General features: G+C 42.6%; 1 protein-coding gene across 3 annotated transcripts in view; it reads right to left on the bottom strand.

Moving 5' to 3' along the window:
• Positions 1 to 20,250, bottom strand: part of LOC141145220 (NXPE family member 2-like) — a 211,081-nt gene extending 190,831 nt beyond the window's left edge. The window contains exon 1 of one of the 3 annotated variants that reach the window (XM_073631721.1): positions 20,153 to 20,250. The gene's annotated coding sequence lies outside the window, so the exon portion shown is untranslated. Of the gene's footprint in view, positions 1 to 14,708; positions 15,214 to 16,828; positions 16,926 to 20,152 lie in introns of those variants that run through there. The other 2 variants (XM_073631720.1, XM_073631719.1) reach the window with 2 other exon arrangements.
• Between the last annotated feature and the right edge of the window lie 357 nt (positions 20,251 to 20,607).

Raw genomic sequence — 20,607 nt, 5'->3', positions numbered from 1 at the left:
TACTCAGAAGGAGTGGTAGAATGTATTTTGGGGTGTCATTTTTGCTATGTAAATGCTATGTGTTGGAAATATCCTATAAACGGACAACTTTGTGTAAAAAAAATGCGTTTTCATTTTTTTTCCACATATTCCAAAAACTTCTGGAAAAAAATGAACCATTCAAAAGACTCATTATGCCTCATAGATTATAAGTTGGGGTGTTAGCTTTCCAAAATGGGGTCATTTTGTGGGCGTTTCCATTGTCCTGGTGCTCCAGTGCCTTCAAAATGTAATAGGTGGGTGAGAAATGAGATGTGTAATTTATGCTCGTAGAACGCCTGAAAGTGCTACTTCAATATTAGGCCTCTGTATGTGGCCAGTTAGTGAAAAAGTCCCACACATGTGGTATTGTAATACTCAGGAGGAGTAGCCGAATGTATTTTGGGGTGTCATTTGTGGTATGCACATTCCATGTGAGAGAAATAAGCTATTACAATGACAATTTTCTGAAAAAAATATAAAAAATAATAAAAAACCTTAATTTGCAAAGAATTGTGGGAAAAAAATGAAAACTTCAAATAACTCACCATGCCTCTTACTAAATACCCTGGAATGTCTACTTTCCAAAAAGGGGTCATTTGGGGGGCATTTGTATTTTCCTGGCTTGTTAGGGTCTCAAGAAATGAGATGGACCTCAGTATATCAGGTGTGATCAGATGTGATAATTTTTTTATGATTTGCACCATAGCTTGTAGACTCTATAAATTTCACACAGACCACATAATATCCACTAATTTGGGTTATTTTTACCAAAGATATGTAGCAGTATAAATTGTGGCCAACATTTATGAATAAAAATTGCTAATTTGCAAAATTTTATCACAGAAACGAAGAAAAAAGCATTTTTTTTCAAAATTTTCGGTCTTTTTTCATTTATAGCGCAAAAATTAAAAAACCCAGAGGTGATCAAATACCACCAAATGAAAGCTCTATTTGTATGAAAAAAAGGACAAAAAAATTGTTTGGGTACAGTGTTGCATGAATGAGTAATTGTCATTCAAAGTGTGAGAGCACTGAAAGCTGAAAATTGGTCTGGGCAGGAGGGGGGTTTAAGTGCCCAATAAGCAAGTGGTTAAATGCACAAATTCTGTCCAGAACATGTAGATCTGTCTTACAACTAATCAAGCCTTTTTACACCCTTCTTTCAGTTACTCGACTACACATGTGCATTGTCAAAGCACACCATTTTATGCTTGCCTGAGAGGGCGCCAGCATTGTAGTTTGTTAAATATGTGTGTTGCACACGGGCGCATCTGCGTTCTCCAGCGTGCACAACTTCCTATACATTGGGCACGTGCTCATTGTAATTCCAGTCATGTTAGTGAGCTTTTCCTTATCACATGGAGAATATTGCTTCCAGTTTTATTGATATTGATATATATATATATATATATATATATATATATATATATATATATATATATATATATATATATATATATATATATATATATATATATATGTTATTGATATACTCACTTATCTGGATGAAAGTTTATGCAATTGTCTTGATTTTGTTATCTATGTCCTAAAGAATTGTCTGTTCTGAGTGTTCGCTCTTTTGTATGTGGTGTGTTTTGTTTGTTTTTCTGTGCATAGGCAACTTTCACATGATTTTTCTAACGGCCAAGTAATTACTTTCACAGTGCTGTTTATTTGCCTTTATTTTATCTTTTTTTTTTTTGTGAACTTTTACTGTTTCTCAAATAAAGTTGTAAAATGCTTTGCAGTGCTTTTCCTGTGTGATTGGGTCTTTTTTCATGATAAAGGTGAACTCAGATATCAATTCCCATAGCATGTGTTCAATTATTTGCAAACAGATCAGATATTCCTTTTTTAAGTTTGAAACGATAAAACTTTCTCTGTTTTTGGTTATCTTGGGTTTACATTGAGGGAAGTTTACATGCCACAGATTGTACATGAAATGTTTGTATTGGTTGCAGTCTCCAATGTTTTGAGGAAGAAAAAAGCCAAAAATAAATAAAATTTTAAAAAAAGCAAAATACTTTTTGATTATTAATTCTGCAACTCCAGTTTACATTTAGAAAAATAATCAAGAACTTTTCATGCACAAACACACAAAATACGTAGTATGTGAATGTTTGTGGGTGAATGCTCAACCTCTATGCAGATGATGCACGACCCCTGGAAATATGACTACTTCCTGGTTCATTGTTAGGCTTTCGTCCAATCTGATTTTTCCAGGAAGTTGATTGATACTGCTGCCAGCATGCCTCGCGATCCCACTGGTCTCTGCTGTCTTCTGGGACCTGTGTGTTTTCCAGAAGACCGGGGGGGGACGACAAAGAAGGCGTCAGATGTGGCGTAGGTTGCCGCGGCGATCTATGCCGGGAAGTGTGAGCAAATAACTGCATTACACAGGTATCTGCTCCCTCCTCTCCCCCGAAAGGTGCCAAATATGACACCGGAGGGGCAGAGGATTCTGAAAAGTGGAAGTTCCATTTTTGGGTGGAACTAGGGTTGCCACCTGTCCGGGATTCCCCCGGACAGCTCGGGTTTTGAATCATGTGTCCGGGTTTCAGGCGGACTTAAACCCAACAACATTATTCAGACCGGGCTGTGGCTCCCCAAGTAACCAAGATAGTCACACATAAATCTGTTGCCGTTTGGGGGCAGGTTCAGTATCATTGGGGGCAGGGCTATGATGTAATCAAGGGCAATTTGATCACACTCACTGTTCGCTCCGACACGCTATGCGCACCGCATTACTACTCTCCTTGGGGCACCCAAAAGTGTCCCAGGCCACTAAAGTGTTTGGGTTTGGCTTGAAGAAAAGGTGGCAACCCTAGGTGGAACTCCGCTTTAAAGGCACAGTGTAAAATTCAAAAGTAAAATAAATACATTTTTTTTTTTTTAAAGCACCCTGTCCCTCCCAGCTCACGCACAGAAGCGAACGCATATGTAAACGGTGGTCAATCCACACATGTGAGGTATCATCGCAAATGTTAGAGTGAGAGCAATAATTATAGTACTAGATCTCCTCTGTAACTTTTTAAAGCGTCGCCTATAGAGATTTTCAAGTACCGTAATTTTTCCCCATTCCACGAGCATGCGCAATTTGAAAGCGTGACATGTCAGGTATCTATTTACTTGTGTAACATCATCTTTCACATTCTATTAAAAGTTTGGGGTAACTTTGCTATTTTCTTATTTTATTTTATTCAAAAATGTGAATTTTTACAACAAATGCATTTGTAAGACCATTGCACAAATATGTTGTGACATAAATGATTGCAATGATCTCCATTGTATTCTTTAGGGTCTCTGCTAAAAAAAATATATAATGTTTGGGGGTTCTAATTAATTTTCTAGCCCAAAAAAAAAAAGATTTTAACTTGTAAACAACAAATGTCAGAAATAGGCCCGGTCCTTAATTGGCTAGACACATTACATATTTATGGTCACAATCTGCATAAATGTATGACCATGCTGTGTTTTTTTTTATATATATTTATTATAATATATATATATATATATATGCATCATATGCAGATTTATAGAGATAGAAAGATCAAGAGAAATTGCTACAGTTTGTTTAGAATAATTATATGACATATGATGGCTAATTCCAATATAGATTGATATGGTAAAGTACTAATGCGCTACCAACAGTGTATCAGTCAGGGCTTTTTTTCAGCCGGAACGCGGGGCAACGCAGTTCCAGCACTTCCTGGACTGACTGTATGTAATGGCAAGGGGTATTGGGGTGTGCTACAGGGTATTGATGACTATTTTTGCAGGGGGGGTCTATTGTTGCTGGTGGGGGACCTATTGTTGCTAGGCGTGGGTCTTATGTTGCTGGGGGGTCAGTTGTTGCTGAAGGAGACCTACTGCTGGGGGAGGGGTCTATTGTTGATGGCTGCCAGAGAGTCTATTAATGCTGGCTGTGCGGAGAACTGTTGATGCTGCCGGGAGTCTATTGTTGCTGGGGGGGGGGGGGATTTTGTTGTGGGTGGTACATTGTTGTTAGGGGGATCTATTATTGCTGGCTGAAGGGGATCTATTTTACTGCTTTTCTAGATATCATTACCAAATTCCATACAAATTACTTAGCACCACAAAATGATACTTGGTTCTGTATTGTCTAAAAGGGGTGGTACTGGGAGGTGGGTAGGGGATGGAACCAAGGGATGGTGCTCGGAGGTGGGTAGGGGCAGGGAAAAGGGGTGACTCGGAAAAGGGGAGTTCCTGCACCTATTGTCTGAAAAAAAAAGCGCTGGTATCAATACAAATAAAGTGCTAATTAATAAAGTGCATACATATAAAGTGCTAAATGAAAAAAGCAGCTAAACTTCTATAGTGTAACCAACACCTCTAAAAATGTATATTGTGTAGTAAAGTAGCGTTAATATAGCACGTTAACAAAAAAAACAAAAAAAAAAAACAAACAAGGAATTTCTCAGATGCTCATGGCAATTATAAACTCATATAGGGGGGCATGGCCTAGCACATGGAGCTGTAGGATGCACGGCGCGGCTGCTCCCGGTCCAGCTTCCACGGGATCATCTCTTATACTCCATCACCCGTACGGCTACCAAACCGTCCTGATGGGTAAAGGAAAGCCCAGGGAACAATCTAAGCCCTCTGGCGACCGGACACAAGGGGATTTGGGACATTTTGTGACCCGATCCTCTGCGGCCTACCTGAGTCAGAGACCATCCAAGATGGCGACGGCGCCTCCGTCCCCGGCCTGCTCTGAACCTGCTGACGCTGAGCAGGTACATTCTAGAGGCCGCTTGGTCTCCCTGGCTGACCTGGAGCCCCCTCTATACACTCCACACAGCCCCCACAGCCTCTCACAGGCATCCTTATGCTCCGGGGATGGATGGGATATGGAATCACAGATGCGAGCTATGCATGCCTATTTACGCTCTATTCCCACTAAAACTGACTTTGAACACTGCGTCTCCCGCATAGGGGGGCAGGAGGGGGGTTTAAGTGCCCAATAAGCAAGTGGTTAAATGCACAAATTCTGTCCAGAACATGTAGATCTGTCTTACAACTAATCAAGCCTTTTTACACCCTTCTTTCAGTTATATATATATATATGCATCATATGCAGATTTATAGAGATAGAAAGATCAAGAGAAATTGCTACAGTTTGTTTAGAATAATTATATGACATATGATGGCTAATTCCAATATAGATTGATATGGTAAAGTACTAATGCGCTACCAACAGTGTATCAGTCAGGGCTTTTTTTCAGCCGGAACGCGGGGCAACGCAGTTCCAGCACCTCCTGGACTGACTGTATGTAATGGCAAGGGGTATTGGGGTGTGCTACAGGGTATTGATGACTATTTTTGCAGGGGGGTCTATTGTTGCTGGTGGGGGACCTATTGTTGCTAGGCGTGGGTCTTATGTTGCTGGGGGGTCAGTTGTTGCTGAAGGAGACCTACTGCTGGGGGAGGGGTCTATTGTTGATGGCTGCCAGAGAGTCTATTAATGCTGGCTGTGCGGAGAACTGTTGATGCTGCCGGGAGTCTATTGTTGCTGGGGGGGGGGGATTTTGTTGTGGGTGGTACATTGTTGTTAGGGGGATCTATTATTGCTGGCTGAAGGGGATCTATTTTACTGCTTTTCTAGATATCATTACCAAATTCCATACAAATTACTTAGCACCACAAAATGATACTTGGTTCTGTATTGTCTAAAAGGGGTGGTACTGGGAGGTGGGTAGGGGATGGAACCAAGGGATGGTGCTCGGAGGTGGGTAGGGGCAGGGAAAAGGGGTGACTCGGAAAAGGGGAGTTCCTGCACCTATTGTCTGAAAAAAAAAGCGCTGGTATCAATACAAATAAAGTGCTAATTAATAAAGTGCATACATATAAAGTGCTAAATGAAAAAAGCAGCTAAACTTCTATAGTGTAACCAACACCTCTAAAAATGTATATTGTGTAGTAAAGTAGCGTTAATATAGCACGTTAACAAAAAAAACAAAAAAAAAAAACAAACAAGGAATTTCTCAGATGCTCATGGCAATTATAAACTCATATAGGGGGGCATGGCCTAGCACATGGAGCTGTAGGATGCACGGCGCGGCTGCTCCCGGTCCAGCTTCCACGGGATCATCTCTTATACTCCATCACCCGTACGGCTACCAAACCGTCCTGATGGGTAAAGGAAAGCCCAGGGAACAATCTAAGCCCTCTGGCGACCGGACACAAGGGGATTTGGGACATTTTGTGACCCGATCCTCTGCGGCCTACCTGAGTCAGAGACCATCCAAGATGGCGACGGCGCCTCCGTCCCCGGCCTGCTCTGAACCTGCTGACGCTGAGCAGGTACATTCTAGAGGCCGCTTGGTCTCCCTGGCTGACCTGGAGCCCCCTCTATACACTCCACACAGCCCCCACAGCCTCTCACAGGCATCCTTTTGCTCCGGGGATGGATGGGATATGGAATCACAGATGCGAGCTATGCATGCCTATTTACGCTCTATTCCCACTAAAACTGACTTTGAACACTGCGTCTCCCGCATAGGGGGGCAGGAGGGGGGTTTAAGTGCCCAATAAGCAAGTAGTTAAATGCACAAATTCTGTCCAGAACATGTAGATCTGTCTTACAACTAATCAAGCCTTTTTACACCCTTCTTTCAGTTATATATATATATATGCATCATATGCAGATTTATAGAGATAGAAAGATCAAGAGAAATTGCTACAGTTTGTTTAGAATAATTATATGACATATGATGGCTAATTCCAATATAGATTGATATGGTAAAGTACTAATGCGCTACCAACAGTGTATCAGTCAGGGCTTTTTTTCAGCCGGAACGCGGGGCAACGCAGTTCCAGCACCTCCTGGACTGACTGTATGTAATGGCAAGGGGTATTGGGGTGTGCTACAGGGTATTGATGACTATTTTTGCAGGGGGGTCTATTGTTGCTGGTGGGGGACCTATTGTTGCTAGGCGTGGGTCTTATGTTGCTGGGGGGTCAGTTGTTGCTGAAGGAGACCTACTGCTGGGGGAGGGGTCTATTGTTGATGGCTGCCAGAGAGTCTATTAATGCTGGCTGTGCGGAGAACTGTTGATGCTGCCGGGAGTCTATTGTTGCTGGGGGGGGGGGATTTTGTTGTGGGTGGTACATTGTTGTTAGGGGGATCTATTATTGCTGGCTGAAGGGGATCTATTTTACTGCTTTTCTAGATATCATTACCAAATTCCATACAAATTACTTAGCACCACAAAATGATACTTGGTTCTGTATTGTCTAAAAGGGGTGGTACTGGGAGGTGGGTAGGGGATGGAACCAAGGGACGGTGCTCGGAGGTGGGTAGGGGCAGGGAAAAGGGGTGACTCGGAAAAGGGGAATTCCTGCACCTATTGTCTGAAAAAAAAAGCGCTGGTATCAATACAAATAAAGTGCTAATTAATAAAGTGCATACATATAAAGTGCTAAATGAAAAAAGCAGCTAAACTTCTATAGTGTAACCAACACCTCTAAAAATGTATATTGTGTAGTAAAGTAGCGTTAATATAGCACGTTAACAAAAAAAAACAAAAAAAAAAAACAAACAAGGAATTTCTCAGATGCTCATGGCAATTATAAACTCATATAGGGGGGCATGGCCTAGCACATGGAGCTGTAGGATGCACGGCGCGGCTGCTCCCGGTCCAGCTTCTACGGGATCATCTCTTATACTCCATCACCTGTACGGCTACCAAACCGTCCTGATGGGTAAAGGAAAGCCCAGGGAACAATCTAAGCCCTCTGGCGTCCGGACACAAGGGGATTTGGGACATTTTGTGACCCGATCCTCTGCGGCCTACCTGAGTCAGAGACCATCCAAGATGGCGACGGCGCCTCCGTCCCCGGCCTGCTCTGAACCTGCTGACGCTGAGCAGGTACATTCTAGAGGCCGCTTGGTCTCCCTGGCTGACCTGGAGCCCCCTCTATACACTCCACACAGCCCCCACAGCCTCTCACAGGCATCCTTTTGCTCCGGGGATGGATGGGATATGGAATCACAGATGCGAGCCATGCATGCCTATTTACGCTCTATTCCCACTAAAACTGACTTTGAACACTGCGTCTCCCGCATAGAGAAGACTTATAGGAAAGAGATTGCTGACCTCAAGAGGGATTTGGGGACTCACATGGAGGATGTAGAGAATACTGCTGACGGCATTTGCAATACATTGCAGTCCCATGAGGAGACCCTTAATTCCCACACTGTCATGCTGCAGCAGCTCATGTATCACCAAGATGACATTGAAAACCATAGCCAACGGAATAATATTAGGATACGTGGCATTCCGGAAACCATAGAATACAAAGTTTTGACTGGAGCAGTTACTGCCATTTTCAATCAAATACTACAACAACCTAAAGACACCCCTATTGAGCTGGACAGAGTTACACAGGACCTCGGGCCAGAGGAATCCTGACTCCTCTTTCATCCGCGACACGCTTTGCAGAGTGCACTTTTATAGAGTCAAAGAGGAGATCATGAGAGCCGCCAGCACACAGGACTCCATTCGGCTGAATGACACTCCTGTCATGAGACCTCTCACGCCAAACCCTGGCCATGCGGCGTGCACTTAAACCAATTACATCCATCCTTCATGAGAAGAAGATTAAATACCAGTGGAGGTTCCCTTTTCAGCTACGGGTACACCATGAAGGCAAGACGGCCCTCTTTCGCACCCTAGGAGACCTACCATTGTTCCTAAGTACGCTGGAGCTACTCCAGATCTCTCTGCCAGATTGGCCCCTCCCGCCTACTACCCCGGGACTTCCATTTCAAACGCAATGGCAGAAGGCTGGCAAGAGTAAGCGACCCAGAGGTTCCCCTCAGAGGCCACCGGATGACTGACTCCCCTTCAGCCTCTGCCAATTGCTTGCCTTTACCCTGTAACCGGGATTGTTCTTTTTTGTTTCGGTACAGGACATCCCCTCTCTGACCAAGGTTTATGGTAATGGTTGCCCTAGATCTCCTGAATGATCTCTGCACCAACAGGGTTTCAGACTCACCTCCTCTTTTTTTTTTAATTATTTTTCGGTTTCTTTTTATTGCACAGATAGAGGACGCTTTTGCAGACACTAACCAGAAGGTTTGGTTTAGTTGTTAAAGTTTATCCTCCAATTTCTGGGTTGCTTCCTTCCCGTGTTCTATGTCCTGATAGAGTTCCTTGAATGTCCCTACACACTTCTAATGGATGCGGGAGGGAAAGGGGGAAGTGTCTGCTATATGTGATGACTCTGTGCCTATATATTCTTATTCAGTTATTATAACTATACTTTATTGATGGTTGATTATTGTTTTAAAACAGTTATTGTATTCCTGTGGACCCCGGGACCAGGAGGCACTCTGTGTGCTTACCAAATTTACCCCCCCTTAGGACCGATAGTGCCTGAGTGAGCACTATACTTGTGTTAGTTTATTTTCACATTTCAGACATATTACAATATTTGTATAATTATTCAATGCTGCCACTTGTTCTTTTTTCTCCTTACTATGTTCTTAGCGATGATCTCCTTCTCCAATAGTACTGATTCTCTGCTTTTCCTGTTCACGGAGAAGGTTTTCATACACCCGTACTACTTTTATTCCTTCTCTTTCTTCTCTTTCTTCTTCCCTTATCCTGCTTCCCCCCCCCCCGCCCCCCGTTTACCTGCTCCTCCTACTCCCTTTTTGCTTGGGCTGGGCGGACCTTGGTGCTGACGCAGATGAGACCTGATGCTACCTCTCAACAACAATACCATGTTATCACTTGATCACTTAACCTTATCATCTTTTAACTGCAGAGGTTTTAATACTCCTGAAAAAAGAAGCCAAGTGTTGTACCATTTCCACAAAGCCAAAACCAAAATTCTGCTTCTGCAGGAGACCCATTTTAAGGACTTGGCTATCCCGACTCTTAAAAATCCTCATTACCATCAATGGTTCCACAGTACAAATCCTCAGGCGAAGTCTAAAAGGGTATCTATAGCCTTTCACAAATCATTTCATCCTGAAGTCTAATGCCCCATACACACGGTCGGACTTTGTTCGGACATTCCGACAACAAAATCCTAGGATTTTTTTCTGACAGATGTTGGCTCAAACTTGTCTTGCATACACAAGGTCACACAAAGTTGTCGGAAAATCCGATCGTTCTAAACGCGGTGACGTAAAACACGTATGTCAGGACTATAAACGGGGCAGTGGCCAATAGCTTTCATCTCTTTATTTATTCTGAGCATACGTGGCACTTTGTGTGTCGGATTTGTGTACACACAATCGGAATTTCCGACAACGGATTTTGTTGTCGGAAAATTTTATATCCTGCTCTCAAACTTTGTGTGTCGGAAAATCCGATGGAAAATGTCTGATGGAGCCTACACACGGTTGGAATTTCCGACAACAAGGTCCTATCACACATTTTCCGTCGGAAAATCCGACCGTGTGTACGAGGCATTAGATTCCCATATTGACCCACTAGGACGTTATCTATTTCTTAAACTAAAGTCTAACTCTTCTATTTTCACAGTGGCTAATGTATATGGACCAAACCAAGACCAGGGGAGCTTCCTTTCTATGGTTTTAAACAAGTTGCTTTCTTTTGGTGGACCCTGTTTCATCCTAGGTGGCAAACTTAATGTGACCCTTTCTCCAGCCGTGGACACTTCCTCGGGTAAGTCTGCCATATACCACACTGCTCTCACACACATAAAAACACTCCTGCATTCCGCACAATTGTTGGATGTATGGAGTGTACAGCACCTATTTGAAAGAGACTACAGCTGTTATTCCGTGGCCCACAATTCCTATAGTCGCATTGGATACTTCTTAATTTCCCAATCCCTACTTGACATACCGCTCAAAGCTTCATTAGGTAATATACTATGGTCTGACCATGCCCCCCGCACATCTTAGCTTAGCACACCCCCCGGCATCCCGTACTAGGCCCTTGTGGCGCCTAAACGTCAATTTACTGAAAGACACTCCGTGTGTTGCAGCAGTTGAAAAGGCGATTCGTGACTTTATTGAAGTCCACCGTTTTGATGACACCAGTCCCCTCATTAAATAGGAGGCCCTGAAGTGTGTACTTCGTGGAACTCTCATTCAACATGGCTCCTGCCTAAAGAAAGCCAGAACGGCTGACATTTCACTCCTATTATCCATATTAAAAATGCTTGAACTGACACATAAAGGAGACTCGGACCCTGCAACGTACGTTGACCTTTCTAACGCACGCAGAGAACTGCTCCGTCTGCAGGATGCTAACTCTCTTATAGCAAGGGACAAGGGACGCAACCGACACTACACTCTAGCTAATAAAGGTGGACAACACTTGGCAAGGGTCTTGCAGCCCCGTCCCTCACGCCGACCTATTCAACATATCTGTACTGCAGATCAACAAAAGATAAGCAACCCAAGTGGTATCTCGGATGCCTTTAAACACTATTACTCCAACCTGTACAACTTACACCCATCGACCACGGCGACCGATACGGGAGACCTACACCTATCCAATATGAAGGATTACATTTCAGAAATGGCCCTACCACAATTAGACCCCGAACAGGCCACTGACATAGATAACCCTCTAACGGTAGAGGAATTTTCGGCCGCTATTAAAGGACTGGAATCTGGTAAATGCCCGGGCCCGGACGGCTTTTCCCCTAGGTTTTATAAGTCCTTCAGCCAGCACCTCGCCCCACTATTATCCACTACGTTTAACTCTATAAATGATACCCATTTACCCTCTAGTAACCTACTATCCGCTAATATTTCGGTTATACCCAAGCCAGGCAAAGACCCCTCACAATGTAGTAGTTACTGACCGATTTCGCTCCTCAACTTTGATATCAAACTCTACGCCAAAGTCTTGGCAAACCGCCTCTCTCCCCTCTTACCCACACTTGTTCATAAAGACCAGGTGGGTTTTGTCCCTGGTCACGAGGCCAGGGACAATACCAAAAAAACTATTCATCTCGTATCCTATATACAGAGACACAACCTAAAGGCATGCCTGCTCTCGTTTGACGTGGAGAAGGCCTTTGACCGGGTCAGTTGGGATTTCTTGCGCCTCTCCCTGGAACAGATTGGTCTTGGCCCTGCTTTCGTGTCTAAGGTTATGGCACAATACTCCCACCCCTCTGCGTCTGTCCTGGCCAATGGTTCCTCCTCCGCTTCATTCCAGATCTCCAATGGCACTTGACAGGTCTGCCCCTTGTCCTCCTATCTTTTTGTTTTAGTAATCGAGCATCTAGCCCAGGCCATCAAGCAGAACACATCTATAGTGGGGATCCAGACACCCTCCTCTGAACATAAATTCTCACTTTATGCGGATGACCTCTTGGTCTACATCCAGCAACCCCACACAACCCTACCTTCATTGATGCAGGAATTTCACAGGTTTGGAAAATTTAGGAACTTTAAATTAAATATGTCAAAGACAGAGGCCCTTAATATATCTTTACCACAAACAACCCTTAAACGAGTACAGGCTAACTTCCCCTTCCAATGGGGCTCCAGGGGTATCTCCTACTTAGGGATCATGATTCCCTCTAACCTCTCCGATCTCTATGTTTTTAATTATCTACCCCTAGTGACCTGCCTTAGGAAGGAACTAGACGTCTGGAACTCTTCTCCATTACCTTGGTTTGGGCGCATTAATACTTCAAAAATGGATACCTTACCGAAATTACTTTATTTATTCCAAACTGTACCTATCGCGGTTCCTAAACACTTTTTTACCTCCCTGCGGTCTATGTCCATACGATTCATATGCACCATGGCATGTCTGCCACACCCTTCTCACATATCCCAAAACTCGGGGCGGGGTGGGTCTCCCTGACTATGAGCTATATCATAGAGCGGCACTCTTTAGGGTTTTAGAGTGGTTTCCTTGCCCCTTCCCCAAAGCGTCCACCATGGTGGAACAAGACTTATCCGCTCTTGACCTCCGAGCCTTACTTTGGGGACCCAGACAGCATTTGCACCTACTCTCCTCTATCTCCCCACTGACGACTGCGGCCCTACACCTTTGGTATAAAAAAGGTATGCAATCATTATTGTCCTCAGATCCCTCACCCCTCACTTCTTTGTTTGATCACCCCGCACTGCCTCAAGGTAAGGGTTCCAACACATTAGGCCCCTACTCCCACTCCGCCTGGCCTGTGGTGAGCACATTTGTGGACCCTACCTCAGGCACACCTGTCTTGCCAAATGTCCAGGGCAACTGGCTTACAGCCCTCCGTATATCCTCCTTCTGTGCAGATCTTTTTTCCTCTTCCCAGATTCACAGACTCCTAACGGGATATGAACAGCTGTGCTCTCTTTCAGAAACTCCCAGACACCTGCTTTCTACCATGTACACGTTGCAACACGCACTACATGATCAACCCCCCTCTTACACCAGGAAGTGGTCCACGGATCTGGGAAGGAAACTTCACTTAGTGGACCGGCAAAAGTCATACTATTTCACACACAAATCCTCAATATCTTGCTATACCCAGGAGAAAAACTTCAAACTTTTCTCCTGATGGTATAGGGTTTCTCAATCTCTCCACAAAATATTCCCATCCATACCTCCCTCGTGCTGGAGATACGGATCAGCAGATGGAAGTTATTTACATATATGGTGAGATTGTCCATCCATTCAGCCCCTCTGGTCACAGGTTTTTGCCATATACAGCAGTCTCTATAACCGACCTCTGCAGCCCTCCCCAGAAATAGCCCTACTATCCATGCTCCCTGGCTCCATAGCTTCCCAGAAACGTACCTTACTGCGTTTTTTTCTATCAGCTGCCAGGCAAATTATACCCCTATTTTGGAAAACTACCACTAGCCCCCCCCCTGGCCTTATGGGTCTCCATGGTCAATGACATCATGCGCATGGAAGAGATGATAGCCCTGGATAATGACACTTTTGACAAATTTAGGATCTTATGGCTCATATGGACTGACTACTCTGCATCGGACTCATTGAAAACTTTGTTGACACCTCAAGGTCAACCAGGACACATATTCTAACTATTCCATACAGGTTTTGTCGCAACAAGGTCTGCCTCAACCCCCCCCCACCTTTACCCCTGTCCTCTCTTCCATTTCCCTATCTTCTCCCTACTTTTCTTTTCTCGCCTTCTTTATTATAAATATAACTTCTTCCGCACAGTCAGATGTTATATCCTTCGACCGGATTGGCCCTCACATCTTCTTGAACAGATTAATACCATCTGCTTTTGTTGGATGGTGGGATATTGGTGCCCTTTTTTGGCACTACTTTGTGTTATATAATGGAAATGTGACATGCTTTGTACTACTTTTGCTATTGACGTCTGACTGCTATTTCTGTTACCTTATTTTGTTAATGATAATAAACATATTTGACTCCAAATATAAACTCATATAAAAGTGTTCAAAGTCCTAAAAGGTGCATGCCATAATATAAATCTGAGCAATAATGCAATAAAATCCAGTAAAATGTATCACATAAAACTAAACTAAAAGTAAATTGTTTTCCAGGAGTAATCAGCATCCAAAGAAATCAGGTGACTCAGAGAGATGATCAGTTCCAAAGTGAAAACTATAAATCAGAGTAGATAACCGAAGAGATGAGGGGGATAAGGACAGGTGAAAGAGTCCAAATTAATTAAAGATGTTAAACATGTCTTTCTGCAATCCTCCTCCAGTAGTGCTAGCCTCTCACCTTATAGATAGACCCCAACGGGTCTAATGGGGCAAAATTGAACGAGCAGCCTGTCGTTGAAGCTTTCCTCACAGCTTTCAAGGGATCACTGCAACTTTTCTCCGGTCTTCCTTGATGAAGTCACGTGTGTTGTGATGCAATGCATCAGGAGGAGCTTGGTGACGTCACTTCCGGTTATCTACGCTGATTTATATTTTTCACTTTGGAACTGATCATCTCTCTGAGTCACCTGATTTCTTTGTATGCTTATTACTCCTGGGAAACAATTTACTTTTAGTTTAGTTTTATGTGATACACTTTACTGGATTTTATTGCATTATTGCTCAGATTTATATTATGGCATGCACCTTTTAGGAGTTTGAACACTTTTATATGAGTTTATATTTGCCATGAGCATCTGAGAAATTCCTTGTTTTTTTTATTTATTTTTTTTAAAGTGCTATATTAGCGCTACTTCACTACATAATTCTAATATAGATAGATCATTCATTTTTTTGCGGGGGGAGGGGGGGGGGGGGGGGGGAGGCAGGTCAGGTTCCAACACATTAGGCCCCTACTCCCACTCCGCCTGGCCTGTGGCGAGCACATTTGTGGACCCTACCTCAGGCACACCTGTCTTGCCAAATGTCCAGGGCAACTGGCTTACAGTCCTCCGTATATCTTCCTTCTGTGCAGATCTTTTTTCCTCTTCCCAGATTCACAGACCCCTAACGGGATATGAACAGCTGTGCTCTCTTTCAGAAACTCCCAGACACCTGCTTTCTACCATGTACACGTTACAACACGCACTACTACATGATCAACCCCCCTCTTACACCAGGAAGTGGTCCACGGATCTGGGAAGGAAACTTCACTTAGTGGACCGGCAAAAGTCATACTATTTCACACACAAATCCTCAATATCTTGCTATACCCAGGAGAAAAACTTCAAACTTCTCTCCTGATGGTATAGGGTTCCTCAATCTCTCCACAAAATATTCCCATCCGTACCTCCCTCGTGCTGGAGATACGGATCAGCAGATGGAAGTTATTTACATATATGGTGGGATTGTCCATCCATTCAGCCCCTCTGGTCACAGGTTTTTGCCATATACAGCAGTCTCTATAACCGACCTCTGCAGCCCTCCCCAGAAATAGCCCTACTATCCATGCTCCCTGGCTCCATAGCTTCCCAGAAACGTACCTTATTGCGCTTTTTTCTATCAGCTGCCAGGCAAATTATACCCCTATTTTGGAAAACTACCACTAGCCCCCCCCTGGCCTTATGGGTCTCCATGGTCAATGACATCATGCACATGGAAGAGATGATAGCCCTGGATAATGACACTTTTGACAAATGTAGGATCTTATGGCTCATATGGATTGACTACTCTGCATCGGACTCATTGAAAACTTTGTTGACACCTCAAGGTCAACCAGGACACATAGTCTAACTATTCCATACAGGTTTTGTCGCAACAAGGTCTGCCTCAACCCCCCCCCCCCCACCTTTACCCCTGTCCTCTCTTCCATTTCCCTATCTTCTCCCTACTTTTCTTTTCTCGCCTTCTTTATTATAAATATAACTTCTTCCGCACAGTCAGATGTTATATCCTTCGACCGGATTGGCCCTCACATCTTCTTGAACAGATTAATACCATCTGCTTTTGTTGGATGGTGGGATATAGGTGCCCTTTTTTGGCACTACTTTGTGTTATATAATGGAAATGTGACATGCTTTGTACTACTTTTGCTATTGACGTCTGACTGCTATTTCTGTTACCTTATTTTGTTAATGATAATAAACATATTTGACTCCAAATATAAACTCATATAAAAGTGTTCAAAGTCCTAAAAGGTGCATGCCATAATATAAATCTGAGCAATAATGCAATAAAATCCAGTAAAGTGTATCACATAAAACTAAACTAAAAGTAAATTGTTTTCCAGGAGTAATCAGCATCCAAAGAAATCAGGTGACTCAGAGAGATGATCAGTTCCAAAGTGAAAACTATAAATCAGAGTAGATAACCGAAGAGACGAGGGGGATAAGGACAGGTGAAAGAGTCCAAATTAATTAAAGATGCAAGATGGTAAACATGTCTTTCTGCAATCCTCCTCTAGTAGTGCTAGCCTCTCACCTTATAGATAGACCCCAACGGGTCTAATGGGGCAAAATTGAACGAGCAGCCTGTTGTTGAAGCTTTCCTCACAGCTTTCAAGGGATCACTGCAACTTTTCTCCGGTCTTCCTTGATGAAGTCACGTGTGTTGTGATGCAATGCATCAGGAGGAGCTTGGTGACGCTACTTCCGGTTATCTACGCTGATTTATATTTTTCACTTTGGAACTGATCATCTCTCTGAGTCACCTGATTTCTTTGTATGCTGATTACTCAGATTTATATTATGGCATGCACCTTTTAGGACTTTGAACACTTTTATATGAGTTTATATTTGCCATGAGCATCTGAGAAATTCCTTGTTTTATTTATTTTTTTTTTTTTTACGTGCTATATTAGCGCTACTTCACTACATAATTCTAATATAGATAGATCATTCATTTTTTTGCGGGGGGAGGGGGGGGGTTGGCAAACACGCGAAGCTTCACCTTTTGGGTGGAGCCCTACTTCAACTTAATCTTTTCTGTCCATTTAACAGGCGTAGTACTGCTTGCAGTTCCAGCTGGGAGAAATCCATCTTCAGGTCCTCCACTTGGATGCATTTCTGGAAAGTGGATACGTTGTGGTAGAAGGCAAGAACTGGCATCAAGGATCTGCATAAACACCCGGGAATGCCAGAGGTGGTGTGGAAGGAGCACAACAACCTCACCATCCATGTCCTCTATGAAGCTGGTGGGGGTACATAGTCATTTCTCTGTTCATCAAGAGTCTGAGACAGACATCGGAGTCCCCATACTTTCAAAACACGTGCATTCCCTGTGTTCTCAATTCTGCTTTAATTAATGAATACAATTTAATTGTACTGATCGGTGAGGCGTGGTCACATCTTAATTATTTATTGTGGGCTGGAACATTGGTTAATCAAATTTCTGACAAAATTAATATTTACTGAGCTAAACTGTACCAAAGTAACACTGGCCATACGGTGTGGAACCTGGTCAGATTGCTGACTAGATTTAAATGTTATCCAATCAGATTGCACAGTGTATGGGGAAAGAATGGTTAAAAAAGCTGATTAGATTTAAACGTCATCCAATCATATTGCACAGTGTATGGGGAAAGAATTGCTCAGAAAGATGATTCGATTTAAACATTATACAATCAGATTGCACAGTGTATGGGGAAAGAATTGCTCAGGCAAATGAGTGGATTTAAATGTCATCCAATCAGATTGCACAGTGTATGGGGGAAATGAATTGCTCAGAAAGATGATTAGATTTAAACGTCATCCAATCAGATTGCACAGTGTATGGGGAAATCAATTGCTCAGATAGATGATTAGATTTAAACGTTATACAATCAGATTGCACAGTGTATGGGGAAAGAATTGCTCAGAAAGATGATTAGATTTAAATATTATACAATCAGATTGCACAGTGTAGAGGAGTGGTAAGTGGTCACGTGATCTCCCCTTACATCCGGTTTCTCTGGTTACTGCACACACTGGGTGGAACGCATGCCGACCATCGAGGTGGTGTGACGGCATCTTTACTGAAACTCTTACCCAGATGAGCGAGCAGCCCCAGTGCTGGGTAGGCACTTTTTAATGTAAGCGCCCATTTGGCTTTAATTTGTTTTCTACAATTTTATTAAACTGCTTTACACTATGGAAGATTTTATTGTCTTTCACATATCCCATGTCTGAGTACCGAGGCAAGAAGGGTCCTTTGCCTATTACCATCCAGCATCCAGCCATCCTATGTGAGCAGGCACAACCCTGCACAAGCGCTAATGACTCTCTTTTTAATTAAAGGAGTCATTGGTATCTGGTAAGCAGATATCTATCTACCACTGCAAGGTGCACTTTTACTCTTGGTGAAGGATTTTCCATTTGTGTATATTGAGGAATCAATCTATCTTGGAAGATTTTCTTGTTCTACTGTCTTATTGAGTTATTTAATTATTGGGACTTTATTATTATCACGTTTTATATTGTGTGATACAATTCTTTATTCATAACTTTATTATTTTTTCACAATTTATGGTTTTGTCTGTGACAAGTTTTTTACATAGAGATTTAGTTGCATCACTCTCTTTTGTTTTTTTCATTGCTAACCTTTAGCGCCCCCTATCCACTTATATACATTTTGATCAATTATTTGCACAATTTGGGGTGCAGCTCACTATGTATTCATTTTTAAAAATTTTTTTCACTTTTTCATTTGGCGCAGAGTTTGTTTTTTCCTATCACCACAAAATGCACAATTACAAGTCCAGGGAAGATCCGCACGGTTGTTGATAGGAGGAAGATCTCTAGAATGATTATTGAGTTGTTTCAAAAAGAAGTGAATGAATGGAATAAAAGTGGAAGCAATATTCTCCATGTGATAAGGAAAAGCTCATTAACTTGATTAGAATTACAATGAGCACGTGTCCAATGTCTGTTCTATATTTAAGAATGTGTCTGCGCCCATACGCGCAGCGATTCCGCAAATCCGGCGCAAGTCGACAGCTGTTTTCTATTTGTTTAAACATGCGCCATGTCGCAATAATTGTTCCTGCATGCGCGAATGCGCCAACATTTTCGTAATTCAGCCCAAAAGAGTTTAACGTATACACACATATCTTACGTTATTGCAGTTTTACAATCTGAGCGGTCAGCTCATCGTTTTTGATATTAAGACAAGTCTCGTTGCTCTGAAACTTCTACAATCCAAAGACCAATGCTTTTTACTGTCTACAAAATGAGGCTTCCTGATGATACAATAGTTTCATTTGTATGTCAGTCTCTCGCCCCACATTTAACAAACAAAAACAAAATCAAGAGCCGGTGTCCAGTCATGGACACCTTTGTCCGGTCAAACCCTGAGTCCCAATCATATTCCAAGATTCCATCAATTATAAATCTCATGTCTTGTGTTGTGTGCACTGTCTACCCCGTGTGGCTCTTTTTAAATAATTTATACAGGAAGTTGGATGCGGGGGCTTAGGTACGTTGGGCCGAGATCCCTTACCATGGACTTTACCCATCTTAAAGCAAAACAGCAGTTAAGCAAAGCACTAAATGCAACACAAATATCTACTTAACAGTTTCTTAAAATGCAGCAATAATGCACTTATACTTCTAAAATGGAACAGAGAAATGAGGACTTCCTCTGAATTCACAATATTATTCCTACCCAGGCTTTTTTCCTGAGGTTCCAAACCTCTATTTCCTTTGAAGCTCCAAGCCTCAAACAATTCCTGTGAGACCCAGTCTCAAACGGTTAATCTGGCTGCTGCATAAAATCCCTGGGTCAAAGGGGGACAATCAGGGTAAAACTAAAACTTATTGCTCAGCTTACCTGATTAGCCAAACCTTTGTCTCACTTCTGACAGCACTTGTTAGATTCCTCTATCTGTCTGTAGCCAATCTGTTCTTGTTTCTCAATCCAGCAGATCAGGGTAAAATAGGCTTCCTCACACCAAAGTGTTGTAATCAATATTTCCAAAGGTTTATTACGGCGCATTGGTAATATACAGAAAGAAGATAGGTGTTTATTAGAATTAGAATAACTAATAAAACATTACATTCTTATAACTACGTAAAACAGAAACTAGAATAACTCAAGGGGTCTCACACAAGGAGTATCCATTTTACAGAGCAATGAAACTACAAAAGAGAAACGAAACTAGAAACTAGAAATTGTTACACATCTAAAATGGAGATATTATACAAAATGGATACCAATTTAAAGATATGTTTCCTTTCAATATATATTTGTTTTTAAAAAGGAGCTGATGCAGAGGCTGCTTGGCA

The sequence above is a fragment of the Aquarana catesbeiana genome, linkage group LG05 (assembly GCF_042186555.1).
Source record: "Aquarana catesbeiana isolate 2022-GZ linkage group LG05, ASM4218655v1, whole genome shotgun sequence".
Classification (NCBI taxonomy): Eukaryota; Metazoa; Chordata; class Amphibia; order Anura; family Ranidae; genus Aquarana; species Aquarana catesbeiana.
The sequence above is the reverse complement of the archived record's forward strand: the minus strand, read 5'-3'. Positions and strand labels throughout refer to the sequence as shown.